The sequence below is a fragment of the Narcine bancroftii genome, chromosome 5, assembly GCF_036971445.1.
Source record: "Narcine bancroftii isolate sNarBan1 chromosome 5, sNarBan1.hap1, whole genome shotgun sequence".
NCBI classification, from domain to species: Eukaryota; Metazoa; Chordata; class Chondrichthyes; order Torpediniformes; family Narcinidae; genus Narcine; species Narcine bancroftii.
In genome coordinates, this window is record NC_091473.1 from 12,642,351 (window position 1) to 12,670,126 (window position 27,776).

The 27,776-nt window shown below is 44.7% G+C and overlaps 1 protein-coding gene across 9 annotated transcripts in view; it reads left to right on the forward strand.

Moving 5' to 3' along the window:
• pcbp4 (poly(rC) binding protein 4) overlaps positions 1-27,776 on the forward strand; it is a 141,320-nt gene that overhangs the window by 17,179 nt on the left and 96,365 nt on the right. For 7 of the 9 annotated variants that reach the window (XM_069936812.1, XM_069936811.1, XM_069936803.1 and 4 more), the window contains exons 3-4: positions 9,156-9,240; positions 25,626-25,728. The gene's annotated coding sequence lies outside the window, so the exon portion shown is untranslated. The remainder of the gene's footprint in view (positions 1-9,155; positions 9,241-25,625; positions 25,729-27,776) is intronic. The other 2 variants (XM_069936805.1, XM_069936806.1) reach the window with 1 other exon arrangement.

Below are 27,776 nucleotides of genomic sequence, written 5' to 3' on the forward strand. Positions count from 1 at the left end.
CCCATAAACTGCCTTAAATGTATGTCCTCTAGTCTGTGACACTTTTATTCTGGGAAAACTGTCCACCTTTTCTAAGTATCCCTTAATTTGACAAACTTTGACAAGATCTCCCCTTCAGAGAAACTACCCAAGTGTGTCCATCCTCTCTCCATAACTCATACCCTCTAATCCAGGCCACATCGTGGTAAATCTCTTCTGTCCCTGTTCCAGATGCCCCACACAGTTCCTGTAATGGGGAGACCAGATACTCCACAATTTTGTACAGCTGCCTACACAATAGTCAGGAAGGTTAGGCTCTCAGTAAAGTCTGAGAGAGACCTCAAAAGTCTTGGGAAAAGCACCAGCTTTGTTTATTATCAGCGGGTTTCGTATCACTACTGAAACCAGCATTTATTGTCCATAATAAAAATACACCAAAATGCTGGAGGAACTCAGCCCGTGTTTTCAGCATCTATAGGAGTTAAAGATATATTTCTGATATTTTGGACCTGAGCCTTTCTTCAAGGAATAAGCAGAATGAGCCAGAAGCAGGAAAAAATAATCTCAGGGTTGTATGTGATGTCATGTATAACAATAAATCTGAACTTTGACTGATTTTTATGGCCTGGAACTACCTTGAGAAATGTTGCTCAATGATGCTGTGTAAATGCAGACTGAGTATTTTCCTATTGTATTTTTTACAGGTGACATTCCAGTTATAGAACATGATTAGTGAGCTTAAAAGTTTAGGAGGAAGTAATGGGGACCAGGACGGGTGTTGCCATCATCCTGACTCTTGTGGCCTGCGTTTCCATGGGTGTGACTGTGCAGAGCTTAAGATATCCCTTCGTTTTACAGTTAACTTGATACTAAAACATTGATTGTAGGCCCTACGGTCCATTGAACCAGCTTCACGTTTCAATACAATCATAATTAATCTGGCCATAGACTCACCCTCACCTACCCTGTTCTTTCCCCATAACCCTTGATTCCTCTACTATTCAAAATCTATCTGTGACTTAAATACATTTAATAAGCCTGTACTGTTGCATTGGACAAAGAATTCCACTGACTCCCTACTGTCTGGAAGAAACAGTTCCTCCTCACCTCTCTAAAATCTTCTACCTTGCGACTTGAGGCAACGTCCTAATCTTCCCTACGAGTGGGAAAAACCTCCCTATTTCTCTCTTGTCTATTCCTTTCATAATGTATTTTCCCCTCCCTTGACCTAAACTCCAATGAGTATACTCCCAGCAACAGTATATCTAAACTTTTCCTCATAGGCTAACCCTCATCTCTGGAATCAACCTGGTGATCCACATCTCCACCTCCAAGGCCAGTGTATCCCTTCTCAAGTAAGGAGACCAGAACATCACACAGTATTCTACATTCAGCCTCACTGCAGCAGAACCTCCCTGATCTTAAAGTCAAGCTCTCGAGCAATATAACCATGACCATATAACCACTTACAGCACAGAAGAGGCCAGTTCGGCCCTACTAGTCCATGCCGTAGCAAATCCCCACCCTCCTGTCACCCTGACATCCTGTCAACATTCTCGTGAACCTTCTCTGCACTCTCTCTAATTTGTTTATATCCTTCCTATAATTCGGTGACCAAAACTGCACACAGTATTCCAAACTTGGCCTCACCAATGCTTTGTACAATTTCATCATAACATCCCAATTCTTGAATTCAATACTCCGATTTATGAAGGCCAACATTCCATATGCCTTCTTCACCACACCATCTACCTGAGTATCAGCCTTGAGGGTACTATTTACCATAACTCCTAAATCCCTTTGTTACTCTGCACTCCTCAATTGTCTACCATTCAATGTATATGACCTATTTAAATTTGCCTTTCCAAAATTTATCTGTATTAAATTCCATCAGCCATTTCTCAGCCCACACCTCCAGCCTTCCTAAATCACCTTTTAATCTACGGTAATCTACCTCACTGTCCATAACACCACCAATCTTTGTGTCATCCGCAAACTTGCTTATCCAATTCTCCACCCCTACATCCAGATCATTAATATATATAACAAATAATAGTGGACCCAGGACCGAACCCTGAGGAACTCCACTAGTCACCAGCCTCCAATTGGACAAACAATTTTCTACCACTACTCTCTGACACCTCCCATCCAACCACTGCTGAATCCATTTCACTACCTCTTTATTTATACCCAATGCCTCCACCTTTTTTCCCTAACCTGTTGGGAACTTTGTCAAAAGCTTTACTAAAGTCCAAATAGACAACATCCACAGCTTTCCCTTCATCAACCTTTTTTGTAACCCCTTCCAGGAACTCGATCAGGTTTGTCAAGCATGATCTACCCCTGACAAAACCATGCTGATTACTCCCTATCAATCCCTATACCTCCAAAAATTTGTAAATAGCATCCCTCAGAACACTTTCCATCAACTTGCCCACCACAGATGTCAGACTTACAGGCCTATAATTCCCAGGTTTGCATTTGGACCCTTTCTTAAACAGAGGAACCACATGCGCCACCCTCCAATCCTTTGGCACCACCTCCGTGGCCAGTGACATCCTAAATATCTCTGTTAATGGCCCCACTAACTGCCCACTAGCCTGCCTGAGTGTCCTAGGGAATATTTTGTCCGGTCCGGGAGATTTATCCACCTTTATCTTTTTTAACACAGCCATCACTACCTCCTCGGTTATCCTTATATGCTTCATGACCTCCCCACTATTTTTCTTTACTTCAACTGGTTCAACATTTCTTTCCCTAATGAATACCGAAGCAAAGAAATCATTTAAAATTTCCCCCATTTCCTCAGACTTCTCACTCAGCCTACCCTTGCTATCTACAAGGGGTCCAATTTTATCTCTCACTAATCTTTTACTTTTAATGTACTTATAGAAACCCTTTGGATTTATTTTTACTCTGTCAGCCAAAGCCTGTCATGCCTTTTTTTGGCCTTTCTAATTTCTTTAAGATTCCTTCTACACTCCTTGTAGTCCTCCTTCAACTTCTCAGCTCCCTGCTCTTTATACCTTTTGTACACCTCCCTTTTTCTCCTAACCAAATTTCCAATATTCCTCGAAAACCAAGCCTCCCTATGACTTCCAGCCTTTCCTTTGATCCAGACTGGGACATAACTACTCTGTACCCTCAAAATTTCTTTTTTGAATATCCTCCATTTTTCATTAACATCCTTACCTGAAAATATCCTGTCCCTCTCAATACTCCCCAAATCCCTTCTTATTCCTTCGAAATTTGCTCTTTTCCAATCCAGAACCTCAACTTTAGGCCTCTCCTTGCTCTTCCCTAAAACTACCCTAAAACTAACAGAATTATGATCACTAGACCCAATTGGTTCTCCAACATTAATGTCCGCTACCTGACCTACTCGTTCCCTAACAGGAGATCCAGTATTACACTGTCCCGAGTCGGTTCTTCTACTAACTGATTTAGAAAACAATCCTGAGCACATTTAATGAACTCCAGCCCATCCAGCCCTCTAACCGTATGGGTATCCCAATCAATATGTGGGAAGTTAAAATCTCCCATGATCACTACCCTATGATTTTCACACATATACGTTATCTCCCTACAAATTTGTTCCTCTAATTTTCTTGGCCCATTTGGTGGTCTGTAATACACCCCTATTAGCACCCTCTTGCCTCCTCCACCCCTCAATTCCACCCAAACAGCCTCACTGGTCGATCCCTCCATGCCATCCTGCCACCTCACGGCAGTAATGTCCTCCTTAACAAGCAGAGCAACTCCTCCTTTTTTACCCCCTGATCAATCACATCTAAAACAAATGTATCCTGGAATATTAAGTTGCCAGTCCTGCGCCTCCTGTAGCCAGGTCTCACTAATTGCCACAATATCGTGACCCCAAGTATCTATCCATGCTCTCAGCTCATCTACCTTGTTCACTATGCTTCTTGCATTAAAATATATGCATCTCAGAGAATGACCCTCACATATATTCTCTTTTTTACCTTCTACCCTAATCTCCATCCTACCTTTGTTATCTTTTTTATTCCTATCTAGGTGGCCATACTCCCTGGACACTGCTCTCACACTCTGTTCCCCACCCCCCTGCCAAACTAGTTTAAACCTTCCCCCTCAGCTCTAGCAAATCTGCTTGCCAGCACATTGGTCCCCCTCCAGTTCAAGTGGAGTCCGTCCCTCTTGTACAGGTCCGACCTTCCCAAGAAGAGATCTCAATGATCCAGAAATCTTATCCCTTGCCCCCTGCACCATCTCTTTAGCCACGCATTCATCCTCCACATCCTCCTATTTCTACCCTCACTTGCTCGTGGCACGGGCAGCAATCCAGAGATTACTACCTTGGAGGTCCTGTTTTTTTAACTTCCTACCTAATTCTACATAATCCTGTTTCAGGACCTCATCCCCACTTCTAACTAAGTCATTGGTCCCCACATGGACCACGACTTCTGGCTGTTCTCCTTCCCCTTGCAGAATGCTATGTACTCGATCAGGGATATCCCTGACCCTGGCACCAGGGAGGCAACATACCAACCTGGATCCCCGATCTTGTCCCACAAACTTTCTATCTGTCCCTCTGACTAATGAGTCCCCAACTACAAGAATCCTATTCTTATCCTTCTTTCCCTTCTGAACCTCAGGGGCAGCCCCTGTGCCAGATACCTGACCCCCACGACTCATCCCTGATAGGCTGTTCCCCCCAGCAGTATCCAAAGCCGAATACATGTTGCTGAGGGGCACTTCCACATGGGTACTCTGCACTGGCGCTCTCCCTCCTTTCCTCACAGTCACCCAATTCCCTGACTCCTGCCTTCTAGGGGTGACTGTCTCCCTGTAACTCCTCTCTATCACTGCCTCTGCTTCCCTTATGATCCTCAGTTCATCCAATTGCAGCTCAAGCTCCCTAACACGGTCACTCATTATATGCAATTGGATGCACCTTTTGCAGGTGTAGTCATCAGGAACAGCTGTGCAGTCTCTGATTTCCCACATCCCACAATTGGAGCACTTAACTACCCCAACTGACTCCATTTCCTCCTTTCTTACTATAATACCCTTTACTAATAAGCTCCTTCTTAGCCCCTGCTCACCAAAGTCCCTCGAGCCAAAGTCCCCATTCCTTCACTGGGCCACTCCTCGCTGGCTGCTCCCTCCTTTTCTACTCCTTTTATTAGCCCCTTACCAATTAACCCCAATTAACTCCCGGCTCCTCCTCCTCCTCTCACCCAACACCAAAGTCCCATTTGCTGCTTGTTGCACATGCAGTCTTGTTCCAGACAATTCAGAAATGGGGATAGCAAGAACCTACACAAGAAAATATGATTTTTTTATCCTATCTTTTGGCAGATGGTAGAAGTTCACTTGGCCAGGTTTGTTTCCAATTGTTTAGTTGGAGGTGACTTCAGGATATTGATGCTGAGGGGTTTATCCATTAGATGTCAGGGAGAGATGGTCCAAGCCTTGGTGGAGGTACTCATTATCTGGTGTTTTTATGCATGTTCAGCCCTCACCTGAACATTGTCTAGGTGTTGACATGTGCATGATCACTTCATTTGCTGATGACACTAGTGTGGGAACTCTGGATTAGGGACTATTGATTGAACTCCAGCAAACACAATCAACTTTCTTTTGTGTAGATTTCTGCCTCCAGCATTGGAGAGATCTTCTCCTGGCCCCTGCTCATTCTTATTGATGCCCACCAAATGCAGCATCAATTCTGTGGACGGTCACTCATACCTCGCCTCTGAGTTCCTGGGGCTAAAGCCAAAGGATCTATGTGTGAATGTAGATGGGTGCTAGGGTTGGCAGAGATGTGATGGGCTAAAGGGCCTGTTTCTGTGCTGGACGATGCTATCTAAGGTTAGGACACAGATAATGCACTCATTGGCTCAGCCACTTTTCCAAGTAATAAGTCTTGGTTTGTTACTCTCTGCAATATTAAAAAAAAGTGCTTAAAAAACTCACCAGGTCACGCAGCTTTCACAGAAAGTAAAGGGTAACCAATGTTTCGGGTCTGAGCCCTGCATCAGGAATGTGGAAAAACAGGTAGAGTTGGGGAAAGGAGGAGGAGCACAGGCTAACAGGTGGGAGGGTAGAAACTGAGGTGATGGGGAAGAGGGTAGAGGGCTTAGAAGAGTAGTTCTCTGACATAACAAGGAAGAGAAGGAGATGGGGAGCTGAAAGAAGTTGATATTGATGCCGTCTGGTTAGAGTCTGCCAAGACTGAATACAAGGTGTTTTTACACACTGCACTTTTTGCTCCTTTCCATTTTCACACAACTAGGCTCTGCCAGGGATCAAAACAGAGTTTAGTGAATGTCCTTTGGTCTTCCTAAAGAGATTAGTTATCAAAGCAGAAGTAATTTTTGATTTCTTGTTCAACTCTCCCATTATAAATGGCCAGTAAAAGCAGCTGCTCTGTTTATTTGGGATACCAAGATTTATTTTTGAAGTACTTGTGTTCTAAGAATTTTCTTTTGCAATCAGTTTTTATTCCTCCCATGGGCAAGCTGAATTGAGCCCAGACCTCAGGGACAAGCGGTGAGGGGCTGGTATATTCTTACAGAACCATACTGCATGGATCAGACCATTTGTCCCCCCACAATCATACTAATCCCTGTTCGCCAGAGCCTTCCACGCACATTTTGAATGTTTACAGCAACTCTGCTTCCATCGGTCTTTTTCTCTCGCTCGCTCTCTCTCTCTCTCTCTCCCTCCCCTCTAAATCTATTAGCCTTTGCTCTAAATCTGTGTCCTCTGGTTTTATCCACCTTTGGGATGAAAACAGAGAATTTTCCTCTGAATCAAAAAGCTGCCTGCTGAAATGGTGAATAATAATAGTTGGCATGGACTAGATGGGCTGAAGGGCCTGTTCCTGTGCTATTTGTACCATTATGAAGCAACTGGCCAGGAATTATGTCTGTGGCATCACTTGTTGCTTCATTATTTTGTACAGAGATCCCCAAGCATAAAATGAAACAGCAACCAAAATTCCTTATTGTTATGTACACAAAATGTAATAATAGAAAACATTTTTCAACTTTTGTCTGTCTTAAAGTTGCATAAAGAGGAACTAGTAGCATTGCTAGGTGCTCCCAACAATAGGAGAAAGAGAAGCATAGATGAGTCACTTCAGAGACACCAGGTGTCTGACGATTTGTCTCCTGCACTCCCTTAGCCTCTGCAGCCATACGGCCTCCTGTCAAGGTTTCAAGTCCACGTGGTATGTGGTCTTGATGAATGGTTTTCACCCAAAACGTTGACCACTCTTTTTCTCCCAATGATAGTGCTTGACCCATTGATTTCTTCTGCTGATCAACAGCCCTGTCCAGGCTGATGTTGCAACAGCCACTCTGCCTCCCTTCCCTTGGGCTCTGTCTGGTCCAGCCACCTGCTCCCAAGCTGATCAACCATAGCTGCAACGTGCATCGAGGAAATGGCTGCTGCCATTAGTGATTTTTGGAGACCTGCCCCCATTGTGAGAGAGGGAAGGAAAGTTCCTGGACGTATTGGTAGGAGTGAGGGGAGGGTTTGGCGCAGGATGTGTGTGGGGCAGAAGAACTCTCTGGCCAACAGCCAGCAAGAGGAGAAAGAAAAGCCTGGGGAATTCAGCAGAGTTGGAATGTAGAATTTGCCTGGTCTGGCTCATTCACCACCTGCACTGCCCACACCATTCAGCTGCAGTTATTGGCAACCTCACTCTGTGCTATAAACCCAACATTGGAAATGGGCTCATTTTAATGATGGGTTTATTATCATACAGTGTACACAAGGGCTAGCACAGTGGTTAGTGCAGTGCTATTACAGCATCAGTGACCCAGGGTTCAAATCCAGCACTATCTGTAAGGAGTTTGTACGTCCTGCCCAAAGCACCTTCAAGTGCTCCAGATTCCTCCCATGTTCCAGGGTTAATTGGACTCATGGGTGTATTTACTAAAAGATGATAGTAAATAATTGAATTAAATTGAAAGAGACAATAAATGCATAAGAGAGATGATATTAACAGCAATGCTCGTGCAAAAAAGTGACTTTGCTATAGTGCAGACAGTCCTTTGTGGTGAGAGAAGTCTATGATCATTGTTACAAGGGGAATTCAAGAGCCTTTTGGCTGTTGGAAAGAAGCTGTTCTTAAGCCTAGAGGTGCTGGTCTTCATTTCTTGGAACTGTCTGCCCAATCGTAGCAGTAAAAAACATCACTGGTGATCTTACAGCCAGATTAGGCAATAAGATCAGAATCAGAATTTGTTGTTGAGAACAAATTACGAAATTGGTTGTTTTGTGACAGCATCACAGTGCAAACATTCATATAAACCAGCTTGCAAAAATTAATAAAAATAGTGCACAAAAAGTCAAAGAAAGGCTGTGTCTTTGGTTCATTGATCATTTGGAAATCTGATGGCAGCCGGGAAGAAGCTGGCCTTGTGCCATTAAGGGCTTGTCTTCAGGCTCCTGTACCTTTTACCCGATGGTAGCAGGGTGAAGAGGGCATGGCCTCTGTGGTGGGGGTCCTTGAGGATAGATGCTGCTTTCTTAAGGCACCACCTCTTGTAGATGTCCTTGATGGAGTGAAGTTTGGTGCCCGTGATGTTGCAGGCTGAGTTAACAACCCCCTGGAGTTTATTCTTGTCCTGAGCATTGGCACCTCTGTACCCAGACAGTGATGCAACCAGCCAGAATGCTCTCGACGGTACACCTGTAGAAGTTTTTGATAGTCTTCAGTGACATACCAAATCTCCTCAAACACCTCATAAAGTATAGCCACTGGCGAGCCTTTTTCTTGATTGCATCAACATAGAGGCATAAACAAATGAGGCAGGAGAAGGCCATTCAATTCCACCAGCCTGCTTGAGTAGGATTGTAGATCCCATATCTCGATCCCCTTTAGTATCCAAAATATTGATTTGGTGACATCTGATGGTAGGGGAGAGGGGAGGTTGGTAACATTTGGTTGGTGGGGGGGGGGAAGGGGTAGACATTGGTGACAGTCGTGCCATTGAATGTCGTGTGGGTAGTTAGACTCTCTGCCAGAGATTGTAGTTGTTGGCCTTTTCTCTGCTGTCTGCTCTATTATTACAAGGACTCAATCTATATTAGAAATAGCACTGATATCTGAGGCCCCATATACTCTTGCCTTTGCTCAACTGCTTAAGAATAACATGGATTCATTTGTTTCTGCTTTACAGCCTGGTTATCCAATCCCCTGAATCCCAACTACATCCGTGTGCAACCTTGTCGGTAGACAGCTACACAGTCCTTGGATAACAGCAGGTTGGTCATCTAAAAGATAACAAGGAGATTGGTCAGGTAGAACGTTCCTTTCCGAATCCATTCTAGCCATTGTTAACTAGGTTATTGCGCTATAGCTCTTCAGTTTATTGCTTATCAGTTGTATTATTTTCTATTGAATTGATCTAAGGCTAATGGGCCTGTCTGTGAATAATATGGAAATCCCATTAGCCTGGTTTGATTCTGCTGGGGATGAGAGAGTGCACATTTTGGCTGAAGTCTCCAGCTCACCATTATATCAAGATGAAAACAAATCTCATTTACAGCCTTTTAGCTCTGCAGTCATAACTGGCCAAGAGCTAATCCAGAATCCGCACAACCAGGATCTGTGTACGCAGCCCACATTTCAAATGAAATCATGCCAATTACACTGCCGCACCTTGTGGAACGTAGTGGAAAAAAGAAATTGCAAGAGCTGTTTCAACAAATTCCTGCTTAGAGCTGATGAGCGGAAATTGATTTCCAATCTTTCCTGCTTTTCCTGGCAGCAGACCTGCACAAGAGCACGAGTCTCCCTTCTAGCTCCTCACTGACTGCTCTGAGGAATAATATTTGGGGTTCTAGGAGCAGGGAGGAGGGTGAAAGAACAGATTAGGGTAGGGATTGGCGATCAACCAGGCTGCCGAGTACTGATCCATGCTCTTGCCCGTGTTATCCACTTGTAGCCGACACCTTCCAGATACGTGGCGTGGTCATTTTCATTGACTTGGGTTTACTCTTGGCCAATTTGCAAGAGTGCTTGTCACTTTGAGAAGATAGAATATAGACTAGTACAACACGAGAACAGACCCTTCAGCCCACAGTGCCGAACATGCCAAATGAAATCCGATCTCCTTTGCCTCAACTGATCCCTCCACTCTCTGTATATTTGTATGACTGTCTCAAAAACCCTTGAACACTACTGCAGTATCATGTCTGCTTCTGTCACTACTGGCAGCCAGTTCTAGACACCCACCACTTAACCTGTATGTCCTCTAGCCTTATTCTGACCACCTACCCTATCCTAAGCCTCTCATAATCTTATAAACTTTCATGAGGCCTCCCCCTTAGACTCTGACGTTCTAGAAAAAAAACAACCCAAGTTTATCCAGCCTCTCCTTGTAGCTCATATCCTCTAATCCCAGGCAGCATCATGATAAATTGCCTCTGTACCCTTTCTCAAGCTTTCCTATAATGTTCCAACTATTTTACTATGTTTTACAACTTTAAATGTGCAACATAAATGGAAGTGTATTTCTTTATTACCAAAATAATGTGGCTAGTGGAGTTTCTTTTTATTTGGTGATCCAGAGTCTCTGGCTTGTCTCCAGCAGCCATCCATGCCTGGGATCAGTTCAGGCCTTAGTTTGTTCCTAGACAAGGCACGGGAGAATTGCTGCAACCCCAGTCGGGCAAGGAGTGAGGGTTGTCTGCTGGAGAGCCTCTTTAGTGTAAACTGCTCAGTCCTGGCTGAAAGAGTGCTGCCCCTCAATGAACAGAGAACATTGGCATCCAGAATATGTCAGTCTCCAATCCTCTCACTCACTTCCTAACTGTTGTCTGAAAGCTCATGTGATCTCTTAACCTGGGGAAAATATATCCTGTCAGTTTGTGGAGCCCCCACACCCACTCCCAAGGTAGCGGGGCCTGGTCGAGGCATCTGGTTATTCTGAGCCACTCTCATCTTTGAAATCTCCTTCTGCTGGTGTCTGCGCAGCTGTCTTCACCACACCTGGCCTATGATATGAAAACGAGGCTCAGTGACCACATTGGGGATCAGTGTTGTGTCGGTCATGAGAGGCGCTCCCCTCTCTGTTGCTCCTTTGACACCACCACCTCTGTCAAATTGCAGCAACTTCTTGCAAGTGGCCACTGTGAATAAAAACTCTGCCAAAGGACAAGTCTAGGGCCCACCTGTCAGTGTTGAACGATGCCTAAGATTCGTCCTTCAGTCGAGTTTTTATTCACAGTGGCCACTTGGCCTATCGAAGCTGTGCTAGCTCTCAAAAGCAATCCTATTTTCTTCTATCTATTCTCCTTCATTGGCTTCTGCCTGGTGTGGTAAGCTCCCACCCCCACTCCAGAGATTTGGATGCTTAAAGGATTGGCTTCACCTGGGATGTTACTGGATTAAATGCTGGGAGGAGAAGCCTACCATAGCAGCTAGGGTTATTTAAATTCAGTCTATCAAGTCACCAGAATTTTTACAAAAGCTTACCTCTAATAATAACATAGAAACTGATTGGAACTTGTCATAGAGTCCAACTGCACAGCCCAATTCCTCCATACTGACCAAGTTGGCGTTCTGGATTATCCCATTTTCCTACATTTGGTTCATATCCTTCCAAGTCCTTCTGATTTGTACATCTATCCAATCTATCTAAATCTATCTTGAGCGTCAAAATTGTGACCTCTTCAACAGTTTCCTCTGGCAGCTCATTCCATGTACAGACAACCCTCTGAGTGAAAGTTACCACTCAGGACCCTCTTAAATCGCTCCCCTTATGTGTTAATAGACTTGATTGAAAAGATCCAATATAATGACAATAAAATTATTTTTTTATCTCAAAATATTTTTATAACGATGAGAAGAATTCCCCATACGATTTTATATATCCTTTGAGTTTGTAAAAATGTTTAAGCAATTGTTGTAATTGCTGGAGAATATATTAGGTGTTTGGTAGGTATGCGTGTGGACGTGTGCATGCATGAGAGAGCAACTAAGGTTTATTGCATTACATCACTTTGCAAAGGCACTTAATAATTGGAGTGCAACTCAGTTAAAATATGACAGTGCTCTGTAAAGAAATGTTGCAATATATAACTAGAGGTGGATTTTAAAGAGCTGCTTGCATTGAGATCAAAGGAGTAAAACCAATCACTTGGAGCTAAGGTGACCTTAAGTACAGGGAGTGGAGATCATGATGATGGGATCGGAGACTCCACTATTGATCAGAAAGGTGACATTCAGACCCTGAGCAGAGAGGAGAAGCCGATTGTCATTGACTTACTCTGGTTGATGCGTAATTCTGACTCTGAATAGGGTGTGTCGCTATAGCATAACCTATACAGGTGATGTGAGATTTGGTTGAGAATATAAGACCTGCCAAGCTGAGGATCTGGATCAGTCTCCAGAAGGAGCTAGAGTGGGTAAAAATTTACCCTATAAAAGGGAGCTACATTAACACTTGCAGGAAAGTGAGGGAACCACTTTTTATTGGGGTACTGAGTTTAATGTAACAAAGCCACCCTCTGATGTTTCACTACTGGATTTCTCAAGAGGAGGCACCAGAGCTGGGAATGGAATTCCAGAACTCCTAGTAATTAGAGTCTGAGTGTTTAGTAGATTGGGAGGTTGATGAAGGGTGAGCCAAACCCATGACCCATCCCTTAAGCTCTACTTTTTCCTCATGTTGTGCCTGTTTATTGTAATAGTGATAATTTTATCTATTGTATTTCATCATTTCCAGGATGGTACAAGATGGGCTTTGCTCGTTATTAGCCTAATAATTCCATTGTCGCCATTGAATGCTGGAGTTTGCCCTGAAAGAGCTTGAGAATCAGTATCATTTATTGTCATGGACATATATCTCAAAATTTGTTGTTTTGTGGCATCAGCATTGTGCAGAACAAGGTGCAAAAATTACTATAAATTACAATTTTGTAAATACAAGATTGAAAAAATAAATAGTGCAAAAAAAAAAGAGAAAAAGTGAGGTAGTGTCTATAAGTTCATTGTCCATTCAGAAATCTGATGGCAGAGGGGATAAAGCTATTTTTTGTAATGTGGTGTCTTCAGGCTCCTGAACATCCTTTTTTAAATTTTTTATTTTCACACCATAAATCACATTATCCATGATATACACTATTTCTTTTTCACACATATACAGTGACTTTTTCTCCACCCCCCCCCCCTCCTCCCAAGCCACCCCCCCACCCCCCCCTCTCATCCATTTTAGGTATACAATCTAGGTTGCATTAAGCCAGTCAGACAATGTTGTCATTCAACAAAAATACACCAGAAATTCTACTGAGTCCATTCTTTTCTTTCCTTCTCCTTCCATCAACTTAGGTAATGTTTGTCCCCGGTAGGTTTTCGCTATTGTATTTAATGTAAGGCTCCCATACTTGTTCGAATATTTCAATATTATTTCTTAACCTATATGTTATTTTTTCTAATGGAATACATTTATTCATTTAAATTTAGTAGTTTCTTCCTTTTAATTTGGTTATGTATTCCATTAATATTTAAAGTCATATAGTTCAGCGTAGCCCTTTTATATTTTGTTTATCTTCTCTTTCCGTTTTTCCATCATTACCTTTCCTCCTTTTCCATTTCTGTTTTCTTATTTTCAACTCTTTATAAGACAACATTCCTACAACATCCAACATTTTCCTTATTCTCCTATTTCTATCTTATTTATCCCCAATCTCCCCTTCCCCTCCTGAGTTGTCCTTTATCCCTTGTCGGACAACCACATCTCCCCTCTCCATTTGGATTTGCGAATCCACTTGCAAGCGTCAACTGATTTTGCAGTGACCGCTATTTCCCCCCACCCCGCCCCCCCCAGAAAAGATTTCACTTTTCATATGTCACAAAGGTCACTCTTTTAATTCCCTCCTTATTCTCTCTATTCCATTACCTTCCCTTATTAATTCTTGTCTATACTATCTATATTTTCCTCTAAGTACAGATACATTCACGTATGCACATTGTCTCTATTCACTCTTATACCTCTTTACCCGCATACATATCAATCGTGATCATTTTTACTCTCATTACCCGTCTTCATCCCTCCGTCTATTTTTGTCTTTACCCACATACATATCAATCGTGATCATTTTAACTCTCATTACCCGTCTTCCTCCCTCAGTCTATTTTTGTAATTGTTCTGCAAATTTTCGTGCTTCTTCTGGATCCGAGAATAGTCTGTTTTGTTGTCCTGGAATAAATATTTTCAATACCGCTGGATGCTTTAGTATAAATTTATACCCTTTCTTCCATAAAATCGCCTTTGCTGTATTGAACTCTTTTCTCTTCTTTAGGAGTTCAAAACTTATATCTGGGTAAATGAAGATTTTTTGCCCTTTATACTCCAGTGGTTTGTTGCCCTCTCTTACTTTTTCCATTGTCTTCTCCAGTACCTTTTCTCTTGTAGTATATCTTAGGAATTTTACTACAATAGATCTTGGTTTTTGTTGTGGTTGTGGTTTAGAGGCCAATACTCTATGTGCCCTTTCTATTTCCATTTCTTGCTGTAGTTCTGGACATCCTAGGGTCTTAGGGATCCAATCTTTCATAAACTCCCTCATATTCTTGCCTTCTTCATCTTCCTTAAGGCCCACTATCTTTATGTTATTTCTTCTGTTATAATTTTCCATTGTATCTATTTTTTGAGCTAGTAGTTCTTGTGTCTCTTTAGTTTTTTTATTAGATTCCTCCAATTTCTTTTTTAAGTCTTCTACCTCCATTTCTGCTGCTACTGCCCGCTCTTCCATCTTGTCCATTTTCTTTCCCATTTCTGTTAAGGTCATCTCTATTTTATTCATTTTCTCTTCTGTGTTGTTTATTCTTTTTCTTAAATCATTAAATTCCTGTGTTTGCCATTCTTTAAATGACTCCATGTATCCCTTAATAAGAGAAAGTACCTTCTTTATCTTGCCTTTCTTTTCTTCTTCTATTTCACTGTCCTCTTCCTCTTCCTCTTCTTCTTCCTCTGGGTTGGCCATCTGTTGTTTCTTTGTTGCCCTTTCCTTCTCTTCTTTCTTGTTTCTATTGTCTTCTGTGGTTTCTTCTTGCTGCAGGTGTTCTGCGGCTGTCGTTGCCGGCTGTGGAGATCGACTCCCCAGCTGGTCCCCCCTCCTGTCGGTGTGTTTTTTTTTCATGCGCGGTTGCACACTTTTACTCGGCTCAGCGAGCCATTTTTGTAGTCCATTATTTACCGACCTGAGGGAGCGGGTTTCTCTCTCCGCAGCGGGCCTCTTCGGACAGGTAAGGCCTTCACCTTTTTCCTCCTTTGTCTTCTCTTCCTCTCTTCTTACCGTTGCTTTCGATTTTTCTTTTTTTGTCGCCATCTTCTTTCCACCTTTATACTCACTTTTCTGTAACTTTTATTTCTGTGCCTTTGTGTTTTCCTTTGTTTTTCCCGACTTTTCTGGAGAGGGCTGGAGTTCACTGTCCGGCCACTACTCCATCACGTGACTCCTCCCTGAACCTCCTTCCTGATGGGAGCAGTGAGAAAAGGGCATGACGTGGATGGTGAGAGTCCTTGATGATAGAGGTTGCTTTTTTGAGACACTGCCTCTTAAAGATATCTTTAATGGAGAGAAGACTAATGCTCATGATGGCAATGGCCAAGTTTACAAATCCCTGTAGTCTGTTCCTGTCCTGTGCATTGGCACCTCCCCACCAGACAGTGACGCAACCTGTCAGAATGCACTCCACAGTACACTTGTAGAAATTTGCAAGTCCTTGGGGACAAATGTCTAACGAAATAGAACCACTAGCATGCCTTTTTTATGAATTCATTGACATCATGGTCCCAGGATGTGTCTTCAGAGATGTTGTTGACACCCAAGAATCTGAGGAATGTGATTGTGCTGGGGTAACCTTGCTCTCGTTGCAGCTGCTGTGGAAATAATCGATGGGCTTTCCTCTGTACTGAAGCTTTTTGGTACATGCTAACTCTGCAGCCTGTTGCAGAAGAGTGTTAGACCACTCTTAACCGAGGCCAATTGTGATCTCCTATTAGGGTAAAGATGTGGAAGTATTGGAATAGGTTGCAAGGAACATACATTGTGCATTAGTCAGAGCAACAGGCATCCTGAGGGTGGCGACAATTTGTTTATCAAGAAGCATTTATTTTTCTGCACAGATGTGCAGTAGAGGTTGGAGGTGAAGTGTCCACACAGCAGTAGATTAATTTCCCAGAAAGTGCTTCAGGAGAGGATTGATTGGGAATCTGAAACTGAGCGCGGTGGAGGAAATGTAAAGTCGTCAATTATGCACAAGATAAGCCTGGAGTGGAGAGGATCAATCTCTGCATAGATCATGTTACACACTGGGGCAAGAGAGGATTCTCTTTGTTTCCTGCCCCGCTCTCCAGAGGCTGACCTTAGAAAAAGGAGGGAATGGGGAGAGTCTCAAGTTTATTATCATCTGACTGTGTAGAGAACCTGAAGTTCTCAACACAAATCTCCAAATCTTTTTCTCTTGCATCTCTATAGTTTTGTTACCCGGCACATCCTCTGTCCTTGCCCATTGCCCTGTCACTCCTGTTAAACTATAGTGGAGTCCTGTGAGTGCTAATAGAGGGTTCGCAGTTCAAATCCCACTGCAGCCACCAGTGCTGGAATGCCACTACACCTGCAAACCACCCTTTTTGCAATCCATGTACAAGCACTCCCAAGTCCCTCTGCACGGCAGCATGCTGCAATTTTTCACCATTTAGGTAATAATCTGGATCTATTTTTTACTTTGGATCTCTTCTCCTGTCCGTGAGCATATGTTACCTTTAGAGGGCCTGTGAACAGTTGTGGTTAGGGATGGGTTGGATCACTTGAAGCTTCTGGAGCTATAGTTCTCTGGAAGAGAATTTTCTTCGGCCTTTCTCTTGGGTAGATGAAATGATGCTGGTAAGCAAGAACAGGGAATTCCCCAACCACTTACTGAGCAACAATGATTAGCTGGAGGGATGCAGCAGGTCAGGCAGCATCCATGGAGGGGAAAAGGCAGTCAATGTTTCGGATCAGGGCCCTTTCTGGAGCACCTGAAGTTCTTGTGTTCTCCTGCATCCCCCTTCCTCAACCATAACCAATGTGACAGGGCACCCACCCTCTCCCTATCTGTCAAATCTTGATGGTCACAAAATAGCTGACCAGTCCCCAAACAGCCGATAGTGCTGACTAAGGTTTATCACTCTCCTGTTCTCCTGCTCATGCTCTCCTGTGTCCATTAAAAAAAAAACTGACCAACGGGGTGTTTTAATGGAAATTAAAACGTTAAATAATGCTTAAAATAAAAGGTAGTATTTGTGAAGTGAGAAACTATTTAATATTTCAGTTAGATGATCTTTGACTGGAAGAGTGGATCCCACACATGCAAGTTATTGATCTTGTCACAACAAACACAAAATAATTTAGTGGTCTTTCGGTAGGGATGGCGGTGCGGTTTGGCCAGGTACCAAGCATCCCTTCAATTGTACATGCCTGACCTGAATGTTTCCTCTCTCTCGCTTCCCCTCCTAAATTTTAGAGAATCTCGGTGATGTTTCTCACCCTCTTCTCTCCCCTCCCCCTCTCCTCTCCCCCTCTTCCCCCACCTCCCCCATCCACCTGCGCATCTTGCTCTTGTCTCTCTCACGCATGTGCGTCTCCCTCTCTTTCTCTCCCTCTCTCACGCGCGTCTCTCATGTCTCGTGCATCTCCTCACGCCTCTTTCATTTATTTTCCTTGTCTCATCATTTGGATCTTACTAGCTAGGCCACCACTTCTAATTTTGCCTGTGAATCTCAGTGACTTTTGGTCCCTCTCAGGGAGCTTGTTCCTTTAGAGGGAAGGGACAGGTGTCACTGCTGTTATTCAGTGCAGATTGGAGGGAGGGTCAGGCTCTGTTTGGCAGATGGCATTGCCCACGGTGCATTGCTGCGTCGGTGCCTGTTTGGTGCTGAGGGATTGGGCTGCTGCAATCTGTGCCTGTGGCTGGTGGAGAGCAGTATGGGAAGGAGTGCAGAAGCGGCTGGGGAACCATGGAGCCAGTTCCATGGGTGTAGAAGGCAATAAACTGCTGCTGTGAGGCAGCTGACTCTAACTTGGATATCCTTGGAAACTGGTTCAAATGCCCAAGTGGTAGAAGGGCATCTGCAATGTTTACAGGTGATAACAGTGAGTTTACTTTCATGTACATAAGTACAACGTATATATGCACTGACATTCTCGCTACAGCTAAACTACTTTTGTGACTTCTTAAGGCTAGGGCGCCCCTCATGGGAAGTGGGCGGACACCTCTTGCTGTGTGGATGGCTCTCATTTCGGTAGCGCTGCTGTTAGCAGATGCTACAGTGGCGACCCCGACGGTTTCAACGTCTTAGGAACCCACTTCGAACGTGACAAAATGCAGGATGCTACTACTGCTACAGATGCAACGACTGCAACCAACACTGTGGGCATATATTTGCTGCCCTTCTGGGCAAATCAGCTCAGGAGTTGGTTACAACTGGCCGAATCTCAGTTCCAGATCAGAGGCATGGTCTCAGAGGAATCCAAATTCTATCACATTGTCAGCACCCTGGATGGTGCAACCGCAGCAAAAGTAAGCTCCTTCGTGGTAAATCCTCCTATGGATTGTAAGTACGAACAATTCCGGCATTTCCTCCTCAATTCCCTGGAACTAAGTCGACATGAGTATACCGTCTGCATCCTGACTATGAAAGGCATGGGCAGTAGTAACCCCTCCGAGCTCATGCATGAAATGGTGGGAAGCGGACAGTCCAGCTGCCATTAGTGGCCTTGGTGGTTGCCACACATAGAGGCCTACTCTACCTCAGGGACCAGCGAACAAAGAGAGATTTCCTAATCGATACAGGTGCAGAGATAAGCCTCATTCCGCCAATATATTTCGAACTCGAACACAGTTCCAAGGGCCTTCCTCTTCAGGCAGCCAACAGTTCTTCCATTGTGAGTTTCAATACCTGCCTGGTCACAATCCACGCCGCAGACATGGTTTTCCACTGGAAGTGTATGATTGTGTCCATGGGACAAGCCCTACATGGAGCAGATTTCCTTCAGGTACACAAGCTCCGCGTGGACATGAACAGATGCCATTTGATCAATGATACCACATTCCAGTCATACTACCTCACTCTCTGGCAACGTTCCTTTCTGTCGTTAGGAATTTACGTTCTGGACTGTTACAAATATGCCCTCCTACTGGCCATGTACCCGTCAGTCACTGTTGGCACCCAACTTCCACGACACTAAACCAGCACATGGCGTGGAGCACCACATCAAGATCAGCGGGCCCCCAGTGTATGCATGGGCACGGCACCTCCTGCAGGACAAACTCCTTCAAGCCAATACTGAGTTCGCTGCCATTGAGGAGTTGGGTATCATCCGCCTTTCAAAGAGCCCCTGGCTGTCCCTGCTGCATGTGGTCCAGAAGAATTCCGACAGTTGGTGCCTATGTGGCGACTCCGTCCCAAATAGATACCCCATCCCACACGTCCAGGATTTCACCACGAGGCTCCAGGGCTACCGGATCTTTTCCAAGGTGGACCTCGTCAAGGGGTACCATCAGATTCTGGTGCATCCTAATGACGTCCCGAAAATGGCCATTATTACATCTTTTGGCCTTTTCGAGTTCCTTCGGATGCCTTTCCAATCTAAAGAACACAGCCCAGACGTTTCAGCACCCTATGGACATGGCTGGCAGGGACCTCAATTTCATCTTCTACCTGGATGACATTTCATCACCAGCCCTGATGCCAGCACACACAGGTCACATCTGACTCATCTTTTCAACAAGTTGCAGGAGATTAGACTCATGGTAAACCCAGCTAAGTGTCAGCTCGGCCTGGAAACTATCAATCTTGGGACACCGTATCACCTGAGATGGGGACACAATGCTGCCAGATAAGGTGGAAGCCATTCAACATTCTCCCAGGCCGAACACAATCAAAGCCCTACAAGAATTCCTAGGGATGGTGAACTTCTATCATCGTTTCCTCCTGGGAGCGACTACCCTCATGCAACCCCTATTCAACCTCATCAAACTCCAACCTCATCAAACTCGGCAACAAAGCGCTCCAGTGGACACGATAAACACTAACAGAGGCCAAATCTTTGACTCCTCCAGATTCTTTCTCTCCCCTGGCCCTTACAACAGATGCACTGGACAGAGTGGTCGGCACGGTGCTGGAGTAGTGGGTCAATGAACAGTGATGCCTCCTGACTTTCTTCAGGAAACATCTCTGAACACCAGAACTCAAGTACAGTGCATTTGACCATGAGTTGTTGCCTATGTACCTGGCAATGTGATATTTCTGATACATATTAGAAAGAAGGGTTTTCGTCACCCACATAGACCACAAGTCACTGACTTGTGCACTCAGCAAGGTCTCACACCCATGGTCAGTGAGCCAACAATGACACCTCTCCTAATTTCTGAGTATTCTACAGACACTTGCCATGTCGTATACAAATCCAACGTTGTGGCCAATGCGCTGTCCAGACCGGCCATTGCTGCTATCTCAGGAGGGCTAGATGTTGCTCAAATGGCCAAAACCAAGCAGAGGATGCAGACATCCAGGCCTACTGGACCACCATTACCAGCCTGAAGGTCAGTGATTTCTGTCCTTCAGAGGAGCTCAACTTTACTGTGCGACATGTCCATAGGTTTCCCCAACTGCGACAGTGGGTGTTTGACCAAATACACAGTCTGATACATCCTTCCATAAGGTCCATGGTCCCTCTGCTGTCTGACAAGTTCATGTGGCACGGCCTCCACCGCGTTGAAGCTCTGTGAGCTAAGACTTGTTTGGACTGCCAACGCACCAAAGTGCAAAGCTTTGACCCGGCACAGTGCCATTTTGACCATGTGCACGTGGACATCATCAGCCCGCTCCCCATGAGCAGTACTTATTCACAGTAATTGACCATTTCAGCAGCTGGCCAGAAGCGATACCCCTGCCCACATGTGACACAGAGACTTGCACCAGAGCTTTCTTGTCCATTTGGGTTGCACGCTTTGGATTCTGACCCACATCATCTTGGACCAAGGGGCCCAGTTCACGTCCTCGCTCTGGATCAACCTAGCCAAGTTCTGCAACAGCCAGTTACACCACACCACGGCCTACCATCCTCAGGCAAAAAGCCTTATTGAATGTTTCCACTGCCATCTGAAAGCTCGACTACAAGGTCCTAATTGGGAATTCGCTCAGCACCAAAAGAAGACCTACTGGCGTCATCTGCTGAAATGGTGTACGGCTCCCTGCTTACCATCCCAGGGGACATTCACTTCAACCCTCCCAGCCTACAACCCTGTGCTCTAGACGTCCTCCAGCGATTGAGGAAAGAAATGGGTAGACAGAAACCTCCGGCACCTTCCCGACATGGCTCTTCACCCTGCCATGTCCCAGTGAACCTGCAGTCCACTAAATTCATTTTTGTGTGGAGAGGACAGTAAGGGACACCCCTACAATGCCCCTATGAAGGCCCATTCAAGGTGTTGCAGCTTGATGTTATCATTTTCACTTTGGACGTTGGCGGGTGGCAGGACAGGTTTACCATTGACTGCCTCAAGGCAGTGCATCTGGACTCAAACCAGCCCACCCTTGATCTCCAAGTCAGATACAGAGGCCATCTGATCAAAGACAGTACAGGATGGCAGTGATTCTTGGTGGGGGGGGGGGGTGGTGCTGGTGGTATAGGTCAGACAGGCTGAACTGCCACCCCTGTCATCTGACACAAGATGGCATTGGCCCCCTTTCTCCTTCCAAGGAGAAGCCCATGGTTGGCGACACACATTGCCCAGGGACACTGCCGCTTTCGTGTTGTGTGTTTTCTAAGGCCAGCGCCCTCCTCACTGGAAATGGGCGGTCTCCTCGAGCAGCACAACAAATCCAAAATAAAGTTCAGTTACTGGTTCACCTCGTGCTGTGTGAATGTCTCTTATTTTGGTAGCGCTGCCATTTAGCAGACGCTACAAGATTAATAAATATTCACAGTTGCAGAAAGTGCAAAAGAGTGAAGTTTCAGTAGTGCAGCCAGATGTTTAGGTGGTGCTGGAGTAGGTTATAATTAGGAGAGAGAGGAGACAAAGATTCAACGCAGATCAAAGGCAATGCATTGAAACTGTTTAAAATCTTGTATTTATTCTCGGAGAGCAGCATGGAGGGGGAGCAGCACAACTCTGGTGGTTACCAGGCAACCTGAGAACAAGGCTACGAAAGGCAGTCCATCGTCAAGGTTTTGCTGCAGATGTACTGGGAACAATGCAAGTGGGGATGAGTCGGCCTTGTAGCCTGCAGGAGAGAGGGAAGGGTTCCAGGGGGGAGATTGAGGAGGCGTGAAAGGCATCGCCCCTCCTGGATCCATTCCCCACTGCTTTTCAAGGATGCTGCATATTGACCTCAGTCTACTGAATATCATCACTAAGAAAGCCTCACCTGGCAGAGAATGTGTCTGTTCTTCTGCTGTTGAAATCTTCACTGTATCTTTACCTTGCATGCATCAAGTCCCGACGAAGGGCCCAGTCTGGAACTGTTGGTCACCTTTAATTCCGTGACCTGCTGAGTTTCTCCAGCACATTTGTGTATTGCACTTTACCTCTCATGTACTGTATATCTATTTCAATACAAAAAGACTTCGGGTTTAAAATTCCCATCCTCTATATTTAAATCTTTCCATGGCCTTGCCCTTCCAATCTTCAGGTATTGCTACTTCTCCAGTTCTGGCCCCTAAGTGAATTGCTCCACTATTAATAATTGTGCCTTCACCTGGCTTTCATTCCCTGAATGCTTTTTACCCTTACAATATATTTTTTTTAAAAAGCCACTTTGAAAAACCTACTTCTTAGAGTAATCCTTTCTCCTCCCATGTCTCCTGTGTGGGTCTTCGTTTTAAGTTTTGTTCCTTGTATGTACTACATTGAAGGTAGCTGCTCCTTCCTGCATTAGGGTGATCTCCACCCTTAGGAACATGTCTACCACTTGGTTGAAGGAATTCAACAGATTGGTGCCCTCAGGAGGGCCTGCTCCCATCCTGTCCCAGGGGTCTGGTTGAGGTGTGGTGGCAGTGGGAAGAAACATCCAGCTGTATTAATTGCCTGACAGTAAAACAAATTAGTTCATAAAAACAAAATCCAAAGGTGACAGGTTTTTTTGAACAAACAGAGTTGTTACCACTGAATGTTTTCCTGGTGCATTTTTTGCTTGACCTTCAACTTCCAGCCAGTCAAACAAGTTCCTCCCCTGCTCCCCCATCTCTATCGGTTTTATTAATAGAAATTAAAGTCTTCAAAAAAATATTGTGGGTAAAGAAAAATGCAGGCTTTTTAATGCATCAATTATTTTTCTCTTGAGCAGTTCCATTGATGTCCAGAACATTAACATTTAATTGCTGAGACTAGTTCAGTTGGAGCATTGACTGGCAGACTGGGTTACACATAATACACCAGCACAGAGGAGGCCAATCACCCTCCCCCCCCCAATTCCCATCATTGCTGATTGCAAGTGCTTCTTGTGTATGAGTCATCTCCTATCCTTTATTCCCCTCTTTCCTTTTTTGATAATTCCTCTGCCCTTCTGTGCATCTGTTTTCACCTGGAGTTGTTTCTGTAATAATATAAAGCCATGTTGATTTGGAATGTTGAAGGATGTAGGTTAACTTGTGGCCACTGCAGTTGGATCAAGTATGCTAATAAGCTACCTTTCGATTATTTATCAGGAGCTTGGCCTCTTGTCCTCTTTGAGGCCTGCATCAAATTGGATACTTGCCCATATCAGCTCTTAAATGTGTTGATGCTGAGGCTTTGTTGTTAACATCTTGCAGGAGCACAGTTGAGAATGTCCTATGTCATTGCCTGGTTTTGAAAATGCAAAGCATCAGATCAGAAGGCAATCATCAAGACAGTCGAGAAGATCATTGTGGTCTCCCTTTCCTCTATTGACCACATTTACTGTGAGTGTTGCTTAAATAGGGCGCAAAGAATGATTAAGGACCCTGTTCATCCAACACACAGTATCTTTGACCCACAGTTCATCTGATCAATATACAACAAACCATTACACAATACACAGCACATAATAATGCATACATATATCTCTTCTCTTTGGCTTGGCTTCGCGGACGAAGATTTATGGAGGGGGTAAATGTCCACGTCAGCTGCAGGCTCGTTTGTGGCTGACAAGTCCGATGCGGGACAGGCAGACACGGTTGCAGCGGTTGCAGGGGAAAATTGGTTGGTTGGGGTTGGGTGTTGGGTTTTTCCTCCTTTGCCTTTTGTCAGTGAGGTGGGCTCTGCGGTCTTCTTCAAAGGAGGTTGCTGCCCGCCAAACTGTGAGGCGCCAAGATGCATGGTTTGAGGTGATATCAGCCCACTGGCGGTGGTCAATGTGGCAGGCACCAAGAGATTTCTTTAGGCAGTCCTTGTACCTTTTCTTTGGTGCACCTCTGTCACGGTGGCCAGTGGAGAGCTCACCATATAACACGATCTTGGGAAGGCGATGGTCCTCCATTCTGGAGACGTGACCCACCCAGCGCAGCTGGATCTTCAGCAGCGTGGACTCGATGCTGTCGACCTCTGCCATCTCGAGTACTTCGACGTTAGGGATGAAAGTGCTCCAATGAATGTTGAGGATGGAGCGGAGACAACGCTGGTGAAAGTGTTCTAGGAGCCGTAGGTGATGCCGGTAGAGGACCCATGTTTCGGAGCCGAACAGGAGTGTGGGTATGACAACGGCTCTGTATACACTTGTCTTTGTGATGTTTTTCAGTTGGTTGTTTTTCCAGACTCTTTTGTGTAGTCTTCCAAAGGCGCTATTTGCCTTGGCGAGTCTGTTGCCTATCTCGTTGTCGATCCTTGCATCTGATGAAATGGTGCAGCCGAGATAGGTAAACTGGTTGACCGTTTTGAGTTTTGTGTGCCCGATGGAGATGTGGGGGGGCTGGTAGTCATGGTGGGGAGCTGGCTGATGGAGGACCTCAGTTTTCTTCAGGCTGACTTCCAGTTTGGCATACATATATAATTTAGAATAAATATACAGTGTATAAATATTTTTGGGATAATAAATAGGATACAGTTCATCAATCTTACAGCCTGTGGGAAGAAGCTATTTCCCAATCTGGCAGACCTGAATATGATGCTCCTGTACCACCTCCTTGATGGAAGTTGGTCAAAGATACTGTATGCTGAATGGAAAGGGTTCTCTATAATTTTTTGACCCCTATTTAAGTAACACTTCTGGTGAAGGTGGTCAATAGAGGAAGGGAGACCCCAGTGGTCTTCTCCATTAGATGCTTTGCTGCTGCCATACCACACAATGATGCAGCCAGGCAGGACACTCTCATTTGTGCCCCTCTAAAATGGCAAATTAAAAACAATTTTTTGGATTATGTACATGACAATAGAGGAAACTGAATATGGGTCTGGCATAGAAAGAATCCACTGAAATCAGAGGGAAGTTCAGCTCACCTCTGACCAGACTTCCTGCAAAAGTACCTGAGGATAAGGGGACGAGAAGGTGTGGTATAGGAAGAGCAGTCCACAAACCATAGTGGAGCAGGAGAAAATCCAAAATAAAAGACTGCAGATGCTGGCAATCTGAAACAAAACCGTAAAGTGCCAAAACTGGCAAGGATCTGAGACCCTAACTAGGTTTCTCTCTCCACAGATGCTGCCTGACCTGATGTTTCCAGCCTTTCCTGCCTTTGTTTGATCTTCTCTAGTGTTGTCGGGGAGTTTTGTCAGAGGCTCCGTGCAACAACCCTCATAAGGTGGGGGCTTTAATTATTAATTTGTTATTTCATTTTAATTTAAGGTATTTTTGTGAAACACACAAACATCTCCACCTTTGTCACTGGAATTTTTATTTTCTCTTTAGTTGTGTCTTGGCAATTAGTCTCTTTCATCTCCCATTCCCCTTGGGTTTAAAAATCTTTCAAACATCAGTGTCAGTTTTGACTTCTAAAGGGTTAAGGAGGGGAAAGGGTGGAATGTATCCCGCCCACTTTTTTTGAGCTGGGAGAGGGAGGTACTTTGTGAATGTTAATTTTAGCGGAACTGTAGCCTTGAGGAAGGCGTTATTGTAATGTCAGGGGGACGGTGCGACGGAGAATCCCTGTGTTCAGACCTGTTGGCCTGTGTGAAAACCTCCCGACTCCAGGAAGTGAGTGGAGCGTTCGCATCCACTGCAGGAGCAGCTGCGTATTAAGGCAATAGCTTCCAGATCGAAAAGCCAAGGTAGAACAAGCCCCTGGGGACTGCGGGTGGGAGATGGATAAGCACCGTGGGCTTGAGTCCTTCAGCTGGGTGCACTTTTTAGCTCTGGGATTACCCTACCCCCCTCCAAATTTCTTCCTTCTTTAGACATCCTCGGACTGAATAGCTCGTGGTGTACAGCTTTGTGGCAAATTCTCTGCAAGGAAGCTTTTGCTAGCTGTAGGGTTATATAATGTGTGTGCGTGCATTTGTGCATGAAGATTGTAGATTGCATCTAGCTGATGTCCTGGGGAGAGCGATTCTTGAGAGAGATCCGTATTGATCTCTATCATGAGATGGGGGGGGGGTGGGGGATATCTGCCGCAACCGTAATATGAAACTTTTATTCCTCCTGGCTTTATCAATTAAGAGCCACGTGACGGATGCCTCTTTAAACCCATGTCAGACAGCGGGGCCCCCAGTGCAACAATGCATCCAAGTGACAGCTGTACTGTCAGAATGCAACTAAGCCGTCTGATTGAAGGATAAGCCCAAAGGTTATTGCGGTCATCTTTCTGTCTCCACCTGCTTTATCCATTTATCTGCTTTATTTTCTCTCTCCTCGGGATTCTGATGATTAACAACTGTTTGGGTTGTTTTCAAAGGCAATACCATAAATCAGCGTCCCATTCAAGAAAATGTAAAGAGAAGGGGAGGAGGGGAGAGGCACCTTGCATCTGGTGTTGATGTTTACTGCAACTCTCTACACTATAGTTCTGAAGGAGGAATCTTTTATTAGAAGGGCTACATGTGGGCCTTTGTTTTACTATCCATTTTCTGAGCCTCCTGAGGTCATGGTGTCAGCCCGGGTCTGGATAGTGAGTTAGATTCCACCCCTTGCATTCCAAGCTTCCAATACCAGAGCCAGAAGATGGAATAGTATTTATGGGCATCCAATGATCAGCATGGATACAGTGGGCCAAAAAACCTGTTTCTGTGCTCGTTGAGGTGAAACATGAAAGACTCCAGATGCCATGATTATAATAAAACACAGAAATGCTGGAGGAACTCCGCATCGTCCATAGATGATAAAGATATAATATCAATGTTTCGGGCCTGAGCTTTTAAGGTATGAGTCAAAAGCAGGCCGGCCGCTGAATCAAAAGGCAGGGAGAACAAAAGAAGGGGCAAGGGGAGGAGCACAGATCAACAGACAGAAGGTGATAATTGGACATTGATAGGAGGAAAGGTGAGAATTGAGAAGGAGATGGCTCAGTGAATGCAGAGCAGGAGGAAAGGAGATGGAGGGAGAGGGAAAGAGTCAGCAAGAGGAAAGGAGAAATAGATCCTACAAACGAAGGAGAATTGGCCTTCCGGTGGTGCTATCTTTTAGGAGCCTTGTGCCCAGATGAAGCTTTGTTTGATCTTGTAAATAAATCTTGTATTTTTTTACAACATAGTCTACTTTGTCAGCTCACAGCAGCCCCATTCACCTAGTAATTTTATGTGACAATTTCCCATGGTCAATTAACTGACCTACCTCATTCTGGTCTCCCATACTTGAAAAGGTTATTTTGAACTTGGAGCTGGAGTAGAAGATGATTACTAGGTTGGTTCTGGTGAT